Consider the following 15,827-nt stretch of genomic DNA (forward strand, 5'->3'; position numbering starts at 1 on the left):
GACATACAAGCCGTATTGCTGTTGAATAGCAAAGCTAAACCTACGTCGTCATGTCCGTGGCATTTCATCTTGCTTTTCAATGCCGGGCATGAATTATGCTCTTTCAGCTATAGTGTGAAATAAGGAAAACTTTAGAACTGGCGCCAGTAAACGTCATGAAACGTCAAAATGACAAAAGCACCAACAACCTCTTTGTCAACTGGAAGCACGTGACCAAAAGAGAAAGCGAATCAGACAAAGCTTCTGGGGAATTCACATTTCACTGTGAATTTACAGCTTATTGAATAGGGCCTCCGAATAAACGTGTTGGTAGGCTAAACCTCTTTAAGCGATACCGAACTAACCTCATTTTCACAAAACATTTCGTGATAATTTTGCAGTACATTGTGCCGAGCATTTTGCAGTAAAAAAAAAAATGTGGGTCGTGGCAAAAAAAAAAAAAAAAAAGAAACGAAAACAAGATGTCACTTGCTGGGGCTCGAACCCAGGCCGACGGCGTCGAAACCCACGGCAGCCTCGGCGGCAGTGAGGTCGGAAAACGTAGCTATACACGCGGTGTTCCAGGCAACAAAACAGCAAAAAAAAAAAAAAAAAAATCAGAAAAATTAGTGTTTCAAGGGAACCAGTAGATGGCACTAGGGTGTAATTCACGAGGAGAGACGCGCTTGTCGGGCAAGCACTTGCCGGGCAAGCACCTGCTGATGTCATTCTCGACCGAGAGGAATGCCGCGACTGACTGCGAAACATTTGTTTCTGCGGAACCCTGTGTGGCTGTAGGGTTGAAGCTGAGTGGCTGAGCGTTCGCTTTGCATGTGAAATGCTCCGGGTCCGATCCCCGGCACCTCCAAGTGTTTTCTTTTATATTGCAAAACGAGAGTGTGAGCACGTACGAGCATTTGTAGTTTCGGCAACAGGTGGTGTGCATGTGGGGGTGTAGCTCAGTGGTAGAGCGTTCGCTTTGCATGTGAAAGGCCCCGGGTTCGATCCCCGGCACCTCCATGCTTTTTTTTTATTTTTTCAAAACGAAAGTGTGAGCGCTTACGAGCATTTGAGGCGTTGTTGTTTTCCGAAATGAGTCAAATCCACAAATTGAAACTAAGTCTCATAAAGCTGCACTGCCTAGAAAAAACTCGGCAAGAAAATAGGTGAGATAACGCCCGGCAAACGTGTACGCAGATCGTAGTTCCTATCGAACATGAGGCAGATTCTGATGTAGCAGGGATCAAAATGGGCCAAATCCATTTGCCCAATGGGATTTGGCTTTTTGCGTGACTGTTCAGACTGTTTCGTGGGCCTTTCCAGATCGGATTTTTTTTTTTTTTTTGCTTTTGAGAGTTGGCGTATCATGAATTCAGACAGCAATTAAGAGATCGGCGAAAGATCTGTCTCCAGACGTCGACAACAAAGTGAACAGAAAAAGTGAACAAAATGAAACTCAGAGATGTGAAACAGTGATTTCATATCTTCTCCCCCATCCCTACGGACTGAGTCTGGTTATTATTATTATTTCACTCCCATATTTACCATTTAGGTACTTAACAAATTAGCCGCCGCTTAGAATCCGTAGCAAATCCCCCTCTTTCTGGGTACGAGCCATTTTATTAAAGTGAAGACGAAGATATGAGCAGCATTCTTGTGGAGAGTTTTGGAAATTCATGGCAAGGAAATGGAGACCTTGCTTACTTCGTTAGTGTATTCAGGCGTGCCCAAGAAAATTACTCTGCGGAAGAATTCGAAAAGAGCTGCTAATGGTGCCAAGAGGACTCACCGGCTCTTCATCCATAGTTCTAGTATCCTTGAAGCGCTGTTGCATATGTTTGAGGCCTTTTCCGCGAAAACTCCATCGTACCATTCTTGAAAGTCTATTTCAATAAAGTTTTCATAAGAAGGCCGCACTAACTTGAATGTTTCAATTCAGTACGAGCCAAATTTGAACTTATCATCTTAATAATGCTCGAATTAATCGCATATATTTTAATTACTTGTGGCCATTACATTTCCCTAGCTGACATGTAAAACGTGCCATTTAAAAGGACACGGAAGTGGTTTGTAAACATGGCGGATTAGTGCGCAACTTGTAGTCTGGAGTCTCTTGGCTATGTTACGACTATTATCGCTGCGTTTACTCAACTTTTTTCAGGAGAAAAATCAATTCGGAAATGCTGTCCTCTTCTCTGCATCCCCCTTTCCGATTTCCTATGGCGTTTCGTTTGACGTCAAAACGAGATCGCTGGGCTTGACTGCGCTACTGCACGGCTCGGCGACCCTCCGACAGAATCAGTCGGCCCAGCGTTTATTATGTTGACCGCCGGCGAGTCGTCGCCATTGATTCATTGATCGTAGCGTTTAACGCACCGACGCAACGCATGCGAGGAGGCGCGCCGTAGTGGAGGGCTCCGGATTAATTTTGACCACCTGGGGATCTTTAACGTGCGCTGAAATCTCGAACACACGAGTGTTTTTGCTTTTCGCCTCTATCCGAAAAGCGGACGTTGCGGCCGGGAATCAAACCTGCGTCCTCGTGCTCAGCAGCGCAACGCCTCAGTCACTGAGCCACCGCGGCGGTGGGGTCGTCGCCATTCGTTCGCTGAGTTGAAACTAAGCCCCGGCACGTTTGGGCCTGGAAGAGCATGTCTTTCGTTTGTTAGTTTGCAGACTGCATCAAGCTCTAACTCCAAGTCGCCCCACACAAGCGCACATGCGAGCCTTCGCTGACAGGTACGTTAGTAGAAAATTGTAAGACCAATTGAAGGCGGGAGAATATTCTGCGAGGTTATTATAGGTACTGAGGAATTAAAATCAAGGGAAACTTTTATCCTACAGCGTAAAACTATAATGCTGGAAGCACTTTTTGTGCTGGGTGAAATAGCACAGCGGTCAGCAGCGCGACCATACATCTGCGGACTCTTTTCCGCCTAAGAAATGCAGTAGCTGGAAATAAGATATTTGTGGCAATTTGGGGGACGCTTACTGCACGAGCGCTATTCAAGAAATAGTCATCTTAGGTGCTTAGGATACTAAAACTAAATAAAAATGTAAACGGGTTATACATTATATACTTTATATTTCCGGCACTCCGACATCGCTGGCTTATGGCCGTGTGGGTCACGAAAAGGTACCTGAAACCACTGATCGTGTATTCATTGATTGCTGGGACCCTATGTTTCATTGGGGTATACTACAGCGAACACTGAAAAAGGAATTTCCTGTCACGCCCCACGGAATTCCATTTCTTCCACTGCAAAATGCTGGGGGCGTCTCATACGACAATCATGGTTCTAGGTCTCCATAGTATATGGAAAACAAGAATATTGGCTGTGAACCATGCTGGTGTGAATGCGCGACCTGTGCGCGAGAACTTCATTGAAAGTGTTGTGTATCTACGGGATGTGTATCGCACTCAGGCGGAACCGCCCGAGTGGCTGCCAGTTCTTGGTGAGTTAGTTTCTTTAAAAAAAAAATTATAACGCATCGGTGGCAAAACCACTGATGCGTTATTTTAGTGTTTGTGTTCAGTAACGGTTTTATGTCTAAGCAGGCAATAAAAAAACCCCAAAAAACAGCTTATGGCGATGATTCTACTTTCGGACACCTAGGTGATCATAAGCAGGATGCAGGGCTCCCCGCGGCCGGCCGGGCCCGGAGCGGTTTTTAGTGGTTCAGCAGAATCCGCCGCGGTGGCTTAGTGGCTAAGGCGTCGCGGTACTGAGCACAAGGTCGCGAGTTCGATTCCCGGTCGTGGCGGTTGCTCTTCTGATGGAGGCGAAAAGCAGAAACGCCCGTGTGTACGAGATTTCGGTACACGTTAAAGATACCCAGGTGGTCTAAATTAATCCGGAGCCCTCCACTACGGCGCGCCTCATCGCCTGCGTTGCGTCGGCGCGTTAAACCCTACAATCAATCAATCAGTGGCTCAGGAGACCGCGGTGCGAGGAATGAAGAAGTGGAGAAGTCCGGAATCCAGAACGTGTCGAGCCGCCGAGGCGTCTCGACCAAAGCCCGGGAGAGGGCGCTTTTGTCAAGGAAGGCGCAACCGCAGCTGGCCTGACGGTGTGAACGGCGACGCCAAATGAAGAAGTGGCAGCGAGCGGCGAGGAAATGGCTAACGCTGCTAGCGGTGTGAGAAGGCGCAGCAGTAGTGAGTTGCATGGCCAAAGTGAAAACCTGGAGGGGCCCCTGCTCAATGCAACGCCTCAACGAAGGCCAACGTTCGAGCTGAAACCGAACGTTCCGCCTGAACCTGCTCCGAGGTGGGCGATAACTTGATAGGGCTGTGTTAAGGGCGTGTGCAAAATGTTTAGGGCATGGCAGGCCAACTCGCACGTACTGGACGACCACGTAAGGTCTTCATTGAATAGCGGAGTGTTTCCGAGTACGCGATGCGTTTCCGAAACTAGGTTCTTGGTGCGGTTCTCACTTTGAGCAAAAAAGCTGTGGTTGATTCCTGTGTCGTAGGAATAAGTCGAACACGAAAGTGAAATGTGCAGCGAAATCTGCAGCTGAGCATGATTTGCGGGTCGTCGGCTGTCTTGTGGATGTGCTTGGCGAGCGATGTCCTCTGGCGGGTCGCTTCGGAAAAGGTGTACTGGCGTCATTTCCGTGATGGATATGACGTCACTGAAATCTTGGGGCGTCGCGGCATAAAACACTTTCGTGCTAAAATATAAAATCCGGAAACGAACAACCCTAAGTATAACGTACTCTTTAATACTAAAGTTGCTCCCCCGCAAGAAGATCCTGTGTGCAGGGGTTCACCCTTTAGAGGCCGCTTGCTTCGTTGTACAGGCGTCATTTCCGTGACGGATATGACGTCAGCCAAACCTCCGTGTATCTGGGAATAAAACACTTTCGTGTCAAAATGACTATTAGAAAACCGCTCCTAATAAGCACGCTCAACGTCAGAGGGCTATAGGAGAGCGGCGCAAGCAATGTCAACTGAAACGGTTGCTAAATGAAAATACGACAAACGAAAATTGAAAGTGAGGACCGTACTGACAGCTTGGTTAAACAGTTTGAAAATGTTTACAGTGTGTGCGTTAGCCGTGCAGTAGAGGTTTCGAAGGGGTGTTGTATTTTCTTGAGGAATTCAAAAGATTTCAGTGTAGAAAACATGACTTTTTGTGAGTCAGGAAGGCTTGTCGTGTGTGATTTTACGTGTGTAGGTGTACCGTTACGTTTTATGTGTGTTTATCCCCCGAATGGAGTACGTAGCAAACTTGACTTTTTCCAATAAGTCAGGGGGTACTTGGGTTGCGATAAAAACGTGTTGTTACTGGAAGATTTTTACTGCGTCTGTGCGAGTGAAGACAAAAATGGTGGCGCACCTTTTATTGATGAAAGTACGAAAGTGTTGGTAGAGCTCATTGAGGAATACGAGGTTACAGATGTCGTTTTGTTCTCACCTCCTTCGAAATATCTGCGTTTCACGCACTTTCAGGGATCAAGTCATGCGCGCCTCGACCTCGAATATGTATCGTTGGAAGCGGCTGCTGAATGTAACTCGTACTCGTAGAAAGCGCGTCTTTCACTGATCATTACCAGGTTTCGTTCACGATTGGGCAGCGAAAAGAGAACGCAAACAAATTAAACTGGGATTTACGGAAATTAAACGCAGAATTCCTGAATGACTCTGTATTTCGCGATAAAGTGGAGGTTAGCTTGACTAAACACTTGGAAGATTACGATGCTGGCTGGCGCACTAAGTGGGAACTTTTTAAACAAGAAGTGCAAATAGAAGCAGTAGAAAGAGCAAGCGTGCTAAAAAAGTTACAGAAACGAACAGGGGCAAAACTGCGATCTAACTTGACGCAGTTGCTGAAACCGGAAAGCGACATGCCAGGTTTGTTTAAGAAAGACATCGCGGGAATGAAAAGTAAGATCGAAGCAATCGACAAAATCAGGTTTGAAAGAGCGACAGTGCACGCACGCGCAGAAAGGGTTCTCGCCAGGGAGCAGCCAACAAGGCGGGCGCTTTGCGACGATAAGTGGTGTGCCAGAAAGAGCGATGTTGAGAGCATAATGTACCAAGGTCGATTGACTGCGTACAAAACATGCATACAAAACGCGTTTGTCGAACATTATATCAAGCTGTTTGGCCCCAGCTCACCTAGAATGGACGAGTTTGAGGAAAAGTTTCTTCCCTTGCTTCCACAGCTCGATTCGGAAGTCATACGAACTTTAGAAGAGTTGATATCATTTGCTGAAATAGAGAACGCAATAGCCGAATTACAAACTAGCAGAACACCTGGGCTAGACGGGCTAGTAGGTGAATTTTACAAGAAACACGGCAGGAAAATTTGCCCTTTTTTGTATTCTGTATTTATAGAGGCGTATAAGAGGCAACCCCTTCTGCCACCATTTTCAAGGACACATACGGTGTTAATACCGAAATCGGATGACACCGTAAAACTGCAGTCAGCGTCAGGTTACAGGCCAATAACACTAACTAATGTTGATTACAAAATTCTAATAAAAGTACTTTCGTTTGCACACACTAATCCCAACCATAGTGGGGCGGCATCAGATTTGTGGTATCCGCGGGAGGGGTATTGTGACCAATACTCACGTGGCGCGTTGCGTTATACAGTGTCGCAAAATATTATACTAAAAAGTGGCAGTGTTGCAAGTTGATTTCGAAAGGGCCTTTGATAGGTTATGTCACAAGGTTCTTTTCTGTGTACTTAAACGTGTGAACATGGGCGATGTGTTGATAAACGGAGTTTACATGATTTATAGCAACTGCTCCACACAGTTGATTACTAATAAAAGCGTCAATGAACGAATTCCTGTTTTGCATTCCGTTAGACCGGACTGTCCAATTAGCCACTTCTCATTTCGATATTTCTTGAACCTTGTTGTTTGAAGATTTTGCATAGCCAGGCCTATATTCATGTGTTTCAGTTGCACTTAGGTGAAGTTCGTCTCCGGGCGTATGCGGATGATGTTGCTTTGTTTTGTGTTTGCAAGAGGAGCATGAGCACTGCAGTAGCAGTAACTAGAGGATTCTGCTCCATGACAGGCAGCTCGGTCAACAGGATAAGTGCACGGGTTTTTGGCACGGGGAGTGGAGCTCGACGACAAACGTATCTTAAAACGTTGGACGGTCATATCAACGCGCTATCTCGGTGCACCCGGTAGTTGGACTGCTATGAGGACACCAATGCGTGCTGGAAGGAGGAGACAAAAAAAAACTGCGGGAAAAGCCAATCAAATGGGAAGCCAGGGCTTTGCCTATTTTTGCACGGGCAGCTGTATGCAATCTGTTCTTTCTCGCGAAACTCTGGTACGTGATGCAGGTACTGGACTGTTCACAATTGCGCGTGCAGAAGATACATCGAGTGTGCGCTGTATGTTTGTGGGGATCTGCGTGGGAGCGAATGACCAGGATCTATCTGTTTCGTAGAGTTACAGTGACGTAACAACCGATTCTTGTAGCGTATATGTTCTCTAGCTCATCTGAAAGCCAGCGTTTTATATATCCCGGTAACCACAAGCAATTCATAAACAAATTGCCGGAAATAGTTTTAATTTGGCAGCAAACTTACTGAAATTGGAAGGGTGGCAGTTCGTAGTGTCGAAACTTGACGCTGCAATATGTGTGCCGGTCACGTGACCTGCAAACCTAGCAGCTACTGTAACTGCTGAAACGTTTATTTACGTATTGAAAACCTTTTAACACACGTCTTTGTATACGTTTAAATTGTATATGTATTTTTAAACATTATTTTGAAATTTTTTAAGACATGCCACCCGCCGTCGCTGGGTTGCTCTCGGTGTGGCTAACTGGGCCTCCATGCCCAGAATCAACGGCAGCGTTCAGTAAACAGACCCAGTGAAGGAGCTTTGACGATTCTGTCTAAGTCAGGGACGTTTGTTTTGCCAAAATATTTGATTGCAGTTGCCGAATACGCCAACGCCAGCTTAAAAAAAAAATTGGCCGCGTACACGGTGTAAGAATATTCTTACACCGTGGCCGCGTATCTGCTCCTTTCGTTGCAAATGTCATCAAAAGACGATAGTCTTTGTAGGCATTTGTCAAGGAAATGCTGCCCCCCTTTGCTTTCCCGCTCACCTCTCATGCTGTTTCTGAACCGTGGCGCTCATTCCAAGGTAAACACACTAAAGGTCTGCGCAAGGCGATTTGAATTTACCGCGTTCCACTGCTACAGACCGGGTTCCTCGATGCCAGCGCTGCAGTACGGCGGAGACACGCGTGAATTGAGGCGGCCGACTATAAGGTTTATAGAGCCGCGTGGCCGTGCTCCACGTGCGTTCCAAGCAGAACGTATAACCTAGCTAGTGGAACCTTTCGTTGCTGTTGCCGCGTGATTTTTCATATGCCGCCAGGAGGCGGCGGTTTTCTGCAGTAGATGTAGAATATCATTTGCTATCGAAAAACCAAGCATCCATGAATTTTTTAATAAAGGAACACTGTAAATATTTCTTGTGTACTAATTTCCTGTCTTATATTTGCGTAATGTACTGTTCTTGTTCAACAAAGTTGACAAGTATGAACATATAAACCGGGCTTAGACGTTTACATGGCTGTGAGTATATAAGACAATTGCGCAATATCAGTTTTACCATAGAGAAATAAAAAAATTAGAAGAGTGGACACACGGGCTTATCGCGGCCGAGTGGCGTGACTCGCGCGCCGTCCGGCAGTCGGCGCAAGTGGTAAAAAACTATATATTTAAAATTAAGCTAACACACAATATTATACTTTTAAAATTTTGTTACACATTAGACTACACATTTTTATTTGTGTAATAAGTTGAATGGCTGTCAATGTAAATTTTTGTGGCTTCTTTGCGCCAAGCCTGGCCAAGCCGCCAAGCCGCAAGCGCAAGCCGCCATTTGGCTCTTTCGGCAGCGTTTGCACGTGCGTTTCTGCAGCCTCGTGCTAACCTCTCCTGAACGAAAGGTGAGACTTTCTTTTTTAAAGTGCTGGTGTGGCGTATCATATTTACGTTTCCTTGTACTGCAAACGCTGCGAGCACTGCGTAACCTCAGGGAATCAGGCATAGCTAGTGCTGCGTCTTTAAGATAAGCGCTTTGGAAACGCCCCGGAAAGGCGTAAGACACCATTTTTTAGCTGGACGTAATGGTATTTTAGGCTGGTTGTGCCGTTTTATCTAGCGCTGAGGGATGCCAGCGGTACGCGCCCGTCGTCGCACGTAGCGTTTACGTGCCGCAAACGACGGCTGTGAGTTGCGGAAGTGGCCGGCCGGCCGGCGGTCCGTAGGCGAAGCAGGCGTTGTGCGCTGTCGCTGCAGTGAATTACGTGAGCCGCAGGCTGCGTTGTATTATACTAGCTAGCCATTGCTAGCTTGGCCAACTGTTACTGGTATTATGGCCGTGATGCGCTGCAAAGCCGTCCGGGCTAACGTACATGGCGAAGTAGCCGTATCTGCATTAATTTGACTTATCTGGGCATAACCAGCAGCCCCACACTCATCGTAAGTTTTACACATGGGTGCATACCAAGCTGCCTGCGTACAAAGCGAAACCGCTCGCCGACGCAGATAACGCGCGCTCGTCGCTTCGCTTTGGCGCGCCAGGTACGGTAAAAACGCGTCTTTCGTCGGCAGATAACAGCTTTGCTCGAGGCGGGGTGAGTGCGCAGTGCATTGAAACCTTCAAATTTGGTCTTCGTTCTACATCGTATATCAATTCCGGTATCGCAGGCATTGCATACAACTGTTCCACACTTGCCGTTTTTTCAAGCGTTTGCTCTCTTTTCTCTGGTCATATTTTGGCTAGTTTCATTAAACACGTATTGCGCAGATTGCACCTATTCAGTCGGAACTGTGTGTTTCTTGTCATATCTTTTTAAGGCATGGCCTTTGGCGGTCAGTAGTACTCAGTACGACGCTCACTGCTGCTTGCCATGGTGCCCACACAGCGCCCAGATATACTTTTGCCAGGTGCCCGTTCTCGGGATGCGTTTCTTTCGCGAGCCCGTGGGGCAACAGGTTTGTTTAACGTTCAGCTCGCTCTCGCTCTTCGTCCTGATTTTACAAAAAAAAGACAAAGGGATTCAGGCTATGTGAGCAGCGTTATCATTCTTGTTAACCCAAACAATAGGTGAATTGCATTAAGAATGTGCCTAACCAGTGTTGCGGTAATTACAAAGACCCATATTTTAAGTGTTGCTAATAGCTTGACCGTATGATTGCTGAATAGAATAAGAGAACTTGTGTTTTAAATAGGTGGCATTTAATCCGGAGCCCTCCACTACGGCGCGCCTCATCGCCTGCGTTGCGTCGGCGCGTTAAACCCCACAATCAATCAATCAATTAAATAGGTGGCATGTACTGGAGGCAATACTTGAATACTAGTTGCAGTGAAATTTACAGACTATTCGCATATCATCTGTCATTGCAAGCAGTTTGTGTACTATATCACCTATCACCTGTGCAGGTCTACAGGTGCCCTCAAGACAGAGCCAACCAGCCAGCTGCATTCGTCATACCAAACATGGTGCAAGCACTTCATGAATCGTGCCCTCACAGGACTCACAAAAGTGGCCGTGCCAACTGTTCTCCCAGAGTTATTCAGTTGTATTGATGGCTGCCTGCAATGCTTCTTGCTACCTTATTGATGCTTCTGATGGATACCGCAACTGTATTCCATCTATTTAACCTTGCCATTAGCACTTAAAATCTAACGCAAGTCTCGGCACTCAATAAGGCGTGACCACTGAAAAGACTATCGTTGACTCAAGGAACAAACGGTTTTTTATCACTGACATGCCTCATATCATTAAAACCACTAACAACAGCGTATAGTCTCCAAACTCCACTCGCAAGTTATTGTTGCTGCTAGTTGTAATATTGTGAAAACAGTACATTCACAAAAACCCTTTTACATTATGAAGACTGCCAGGGTAAGAGGTCATGCTAAATGTCGTTTGTCACCATACGTGCTGCCTGTTGTCGGACTGGCCTAGATAAAGAGAACCACGTTGGGACCTACGTTGTCAAATGCTTATGGGATTCTGTAATGTGCCACCATTGTCTCATACACGAGAAGCATATACTGCTTCCCTGTTTCTTATATTAGACTGTTCGTTTTGACAGCGGAAGGCATGAATTTGTGTGCCTTAATCGAGCCTGGAACCTGTCGGTTGACTACGTGCACGTACCTAAAATATCCTTGCCTGGCCCTTTGCCTTTACTGGGAAGGCAACGCTTTCGGAAGGTAACCCGGCTTCTTGGGAAAATGCACCCTTGCAAGGAACCAATAGGAAGTTGATTTTTTTCCTCTTAACCTTTTGCGTGTGCATCTCCACATAAATGGGATTTCTGTTCAATTACTGCTACTGATTTGAAGTTGCCCCGAGGAAATAGATCTCATTAGCGTTCATCAAATAAGCGAGGCCATCAAAGCCAAAGTTTTTCCCTTCTTTCACATCCTAATTGGAGAAATTGCCAGACTAAGAAAATTATCTGCGGAGATAGTGGTTGTAAACAGTTGCAAGCATCCCAGTGTCTAGATTATGTTATGGTTGATATTTTAGTATGACTGGAACAGCGCACAGCGTCTGAGGGTGTCGTAGATACAAGTAAATCTGTGGATGGCTGCGTTTCTGGGTTTTCTGCATTTTCAATTACCGTGGAGAAAAAATCCTTTGTGTGGTTGTGATACCTTTACTTGTGCATTTTTTTTTTCATTCCTGGAAACGTATTTTCCTCTCACTACTGTGTATTGTCTCTGTTGTGTATTACTCACTGTTTATTATTATATGTGTGTTGCAAAGAATGATGACAATTTGAACTTGTTCCGTTTAGTGCCATGCAATAAATATTTCTTCATTTATGGTGTGTCTCTTTTATGTGGCTCGGCAACATGTGAACACGCGACAGAATTCTTAACCAAGTGTGAGTGGTACTGTAAATTGCAATTTCACATTTTCAGAAAAAAGGTTTTTTTTTTTGTAAAAGCATACGGGCACTAAGCCTGAGAATGATATATTCAAATAAACGCTAATTATTGCATGAAAGCGTCCGAATACCGTACCGATGCCCGTCGCTGTGAGCAGCGCTTTCCAGTCCTTCAAACTACCCGCCAAAATCGGTGTCCGCGAAACCGAAACTCAAAGTGAACGTACGAAAGTATGGTTAGTAGTTTGGCTCTCCGTCCGCTCGGTGCGCTACACTACAGTACAGTCATTCGGCCGCAGGGCTCTATGGGAGTGTCCACTCTTACCAGTATTTCTTTCTCTATGGTTTTACTTTGGCCGGGTGGCTGAATCGAGTCACCGACAGACAGACGGACAGACAGACAGACAGACAGACATGCAGACACAGACCAAAATTTCTAGGTTTAAGTAGCCCAAGAAAGACTATCGTCTTAAAAAAAAAGTCGCGCCCGGGGAGAATCGAACTTCCGACGTCCACAACGTGAAGCCAGATTTTACCTATCGTCTATCCCAACAGATGGCGCGTTCGTGCAAAATAGACTGTTGAATTAAAAAAAAACACGTAAAGGAATAAGAAAGCCTGCGATTCACACTTTTAGATGCGAAGGCATCTCATTCACTCGCCTTGTCCCTGCATCCGGCGTCGTCGTCGGCGTCCGCCCCTCCCCCGTTCTCCTCGCCGCGCCAGCTGCTCTCTCCGCCGCTCTCCGCCGCTCACCCCCTCTCCTCTCCGATAGCGAACACTCTCTCGCGAGGGGCCTTGGATTGGATTCGATTGGATTGGCTTGCCTTGGCTTAGCTTGGTTTGGCTTGGCTTGGATTAAATTGGATTGGATTTGGATTGGATTGAATTAAAGTGGATTGTGCTGGATTGTGTTGCGTCATAGCCGCGGCAGATGCACTGGTTCCGGCGCGTCCCCTCACCGTTATGCGCGCTATAAAACGCGGTGCCTGGGCCGCTCCGCTCCATCGTTCCAGCGCCGTTCCTCCGCTGTCCAGCGCTGCAACGTGAACCCCCTATGCGTCGCATCTACACAAGGGTTCCCGCGAGGGGAGGTGGTAGTTTTTTTTAGCTGGGGACAAGCTTTTAAATATCGTTTTTCAATTCGCATACAGACAAAAGTACGTTGCCGAGCTGCTGTATGTCATGGTTGCCAGCATAGTTTTTGGGAGGACACACACGGCTCATAGATCTAAAAATTTCGATTTAAAAAGTTACGGGGCGTATCAGCAAAACCGGTTCTCGTTAAGGTGTTTTAAGTGATGCACTTTCATTTGGGATAGAGAATATATACTCGACAAAAATCGGTTGTCTGTCCCTTTAAGGAAGGAGGGTTAGGCCTGTCGCACATTTTTGTGCGGCAAATCGGGAATAGGTTTTTGTTTTTGCGGGACACCACAGACCCATTTCTTCGTACTTTTCTTCAAGTGGCGCTGGTGAAAGAGCTTCTCAAATATATTGTATCGTCAAGTGATGATGTTTGTTGTGCGGTGAAGGGGTACCTGAAAGAAGGGGTGCTTGTCGGATTTCTGGGTGCGTGCGCGCTTTTCTTTCAAATATATGTCAACTGTTGAAAGGAAGCCTTGAAAGTTCCTGAAAGTTCCCTGTACCATTGTATCGGGAGATGTACAACCTGGGTCTTGGCCAGGATGTCCTTTGCCGTGTTAAGATGATGGTTGTACCGGCTTCCGGGAACACATTCTTTTTTAACTTACATACAGAAACCCTCCCATGAAAAACATGGATGGAAAGAAACGAATTGTTTGTACGCCAGGCCAACTAATTGCCTCCTCTGTCAGAAACCAGAGACAATAGAGCACGTCTTCATTGAGGGTTAGGACGCCATCCTTTTTTGGGACGTCCTGCTGAGGACTTTAAAAATACTTCCCACTTACAGCTCATGGTATCCGGTTTCGTTCAGTAGAAGCCCTAAATGGCTTACCATGTGACATTGTCAGGCTGTTGGGCCTATACGCAATATGGCGAAGTCGAATGGCTATAAGGCACTCCGACGTGGATGCGAAAACTGTCTCCGAGTATTTTGCAAAGAATGTTAAATTGCTCCACAAAGTGAACGAGATGCACTGTATAGAAACCAAGTGACTGCATGATTTTAGGAACCTTGCAACATTAGACGTTTTTAGCAGTTTTCCACAGCCAGAGTCTGGCCGGTTGGTTGTAAACCGACAATTAGTGTGTAACCTGAAAAATGCAGGAAAAGAAAAACGGGGGGTGTAGCTCAGTGGTAGGCCGTTCGCTTTGCATGTGAAAGGTCCCGGGTTCTATCCCCGGCACCTCCAGGTGTTTTCTTTTCTTTTTCAAAACGAAAGTTTGAGCACGTACGAGCATTTGTAGTGTATGCAACCTTCGGTGTGCGTGTGGGGGTGTAGCTGAGTGGTAGAGCGTTCGCTTTGCATGTGAAAGGCCCCGGGTTCGGTCCCCGGCACCTCCAAGCATTCTTTATGTTTAAAAACAAAACTGCAACCAGGTAAGCATAGACGTTTAAATGTGTGCTGCTTTATTGAAAGAGAAAGGTGAAAATGAGCCAGCCGATATTTTGCTCTCGAGTTGAGGGCACCTCAGTCAAGGCTGAATCTAGGAGGAAGATAGACAGAGAAGACGATAGGAAGGAAGAAAAATGAAGATGATGGATTACAAGCCGCGCAGCACGGACAGCATCATAGCCAGTCCGAGAGTCCCGTCTCCTTTAAAAAGTTCAGCTGGGCTCACAACTGGTTTTCGCGTTTTGAAAATACTCATTCCTAGTAGACCCAATTAGGAAAGCTGGAGAGAGAGAACAATTATACCGAGCTCGTGTAGGGTGTCCGGGTGGCCGCCGGTGTTAACCCAGCGGCGACGGTTGCAGTTCGTTCGAGCAGAGAAGTTTCAACCGTTAGGTCACAAATGCCCAAGGCCGCTTGCAGTAGTCCGTATGAGATAGAGGGCCTATGGTAAAAGCAGAAGTTTGAAACTCCTGGTCCGGAGAAAGTGTGGAGACGGTCACTTCTTGTGGAAGAACTCGGCGCTCCGTTTGTCCATCAGTCTGTCCGCCTGTCTGCCCGCCTTTCTGTCCGTGTGTCTGTCACTCGATTTAACCGTGGGCGCTTGCCAGCAGGCCACTATTGAGGAAGAACGGACTGAGTGAGCTCCTGCAATGCACCCACGTTCTTTTTTTTTGCTTTTCTTTCAAACGCCGTAACGCCACCCCATCATTCTCGCATTTTAATGAAACGTCTGGTGAACGCCAATTTCTTCACCGGCCAGTAGAAGAATGCCAGTACTCATTTTTAGGTGCTCATGAGTCTGCTTCAACCTATTTCGTCCCAGGTGCTCCTTTAATATGTAATTTTGTTTCACTCTAAATCATTTGTGACTCGTGGATTAGTCATTTCGTTCGAATAATGTGGTTTCCCTAACCCTGGTTGGTGCCTCACAGCAACCCGCTCCACGCAGGACCAAAAATTTCGAGGACATAACGCGTGCCTTATGATGTAATGATTGCGAAAGTATTCGTGCCTGGTTGCTTGACGTGTCCTCTCATTATTATCATCGTCCTTTTCGCTTTCCATCTTTTTTATTCTTTCTGTTACTGTGACTCGGCACAGACCAGTGTTCGCATCGTCAAGCATAGGGGACATATAGCGGGACCGTACTCGCCACTCAACTAGGGTCTCGCGCCGGCGGCAACAATTCACTCAGCGACATGTGTTCAACGTATGGAAAAAAATAACAAAAAGTAAAGAAATGCCTCAGCGCCTCCATATTTTCATATAAGCCGACCTAACCTATATTTCCCTTATAAAAATGTGTTTCCATGAATGATTTTGTGTTCAGAGGTGAAGCCGACTTTAACAAGATCGGTGTAAGCTTGGTCTTTGTCAACTGGCTCTTTCACATCATGTG

General features: G+C 46.4%; 1 long non-coding RNA gene and 3 other non-coding genes across 4 annotated transcripts; all 4 read left to right on the forward strand.

Annotated features, from left to right (window-relative positions):
* Nucleotides 1-927: 927 nt before the first annotated feature.
* Trnaa-ugc (transfer RNA alanine (anticodon UGC)) lies at nt 928-999 on the forward strand. The gene has a single exon. It is a non-coding gene; the product is annotated as a tRNA-Ala (tRNA).
* Nucleotides 1,000-8,591: 7,592 nt separating this feature from the next.
* Nucleotides 8,592-11,820, forward strand: LOC144156010 (uncharacterized). The gene is made up of 2 exons (XR_013319681.1): nt 8,592-8,923; nt 10,423-11,820. It is a non-coding gene; the product is annotated as an uncharacterized LOC144156010 (long non-coding RNA).
* Nucleotides 11,821-14,152: 2,332 nt separating this feature from the next.
* Trnaa-ugc (transfer RNA alanine (anticodon UGC)) lies at nt 14,153-14,224 on the forward strand. Its single transcript has one exon. It is a non-coding gene; the product is annotated as a tRNA-Ala (tRNA).
* An 80-nt stretch (nt 14,225-14,304) lies between these two features.
* Trnaa-ugc (transfer RNA alanine (anticodon UGC)) lies at nt 14,305-14,376 on the forward strand. Its single transcript has one exon. It is a non-coding gene; the product is annotated as a tRNA-Ala (tRNA).
* The last annotated feature ends 1,451 nt before the right edge of the window (nt 14,377-15,827 follow it).

This window comes from Haemaphysalis longicornis, unplaced genomic scaffold, assembly GCF_048455015.1.
Source record: "Haemaphysalis longicornis isolate Haplotype H1 unplaced genomic scaffold, Haemaphysalis longicornis Haplotype H1 scaffold_1, whole genome shotgun sequence".
In the NCBI taxonomy this organism is placed as follows: domain Eukaryota; kingdom Metazoa; phylum Arthropoda; class Arachnida; order Ixodida; family Ixodidae; genus Haemaphysalis; species Haemaphysalis longicornis.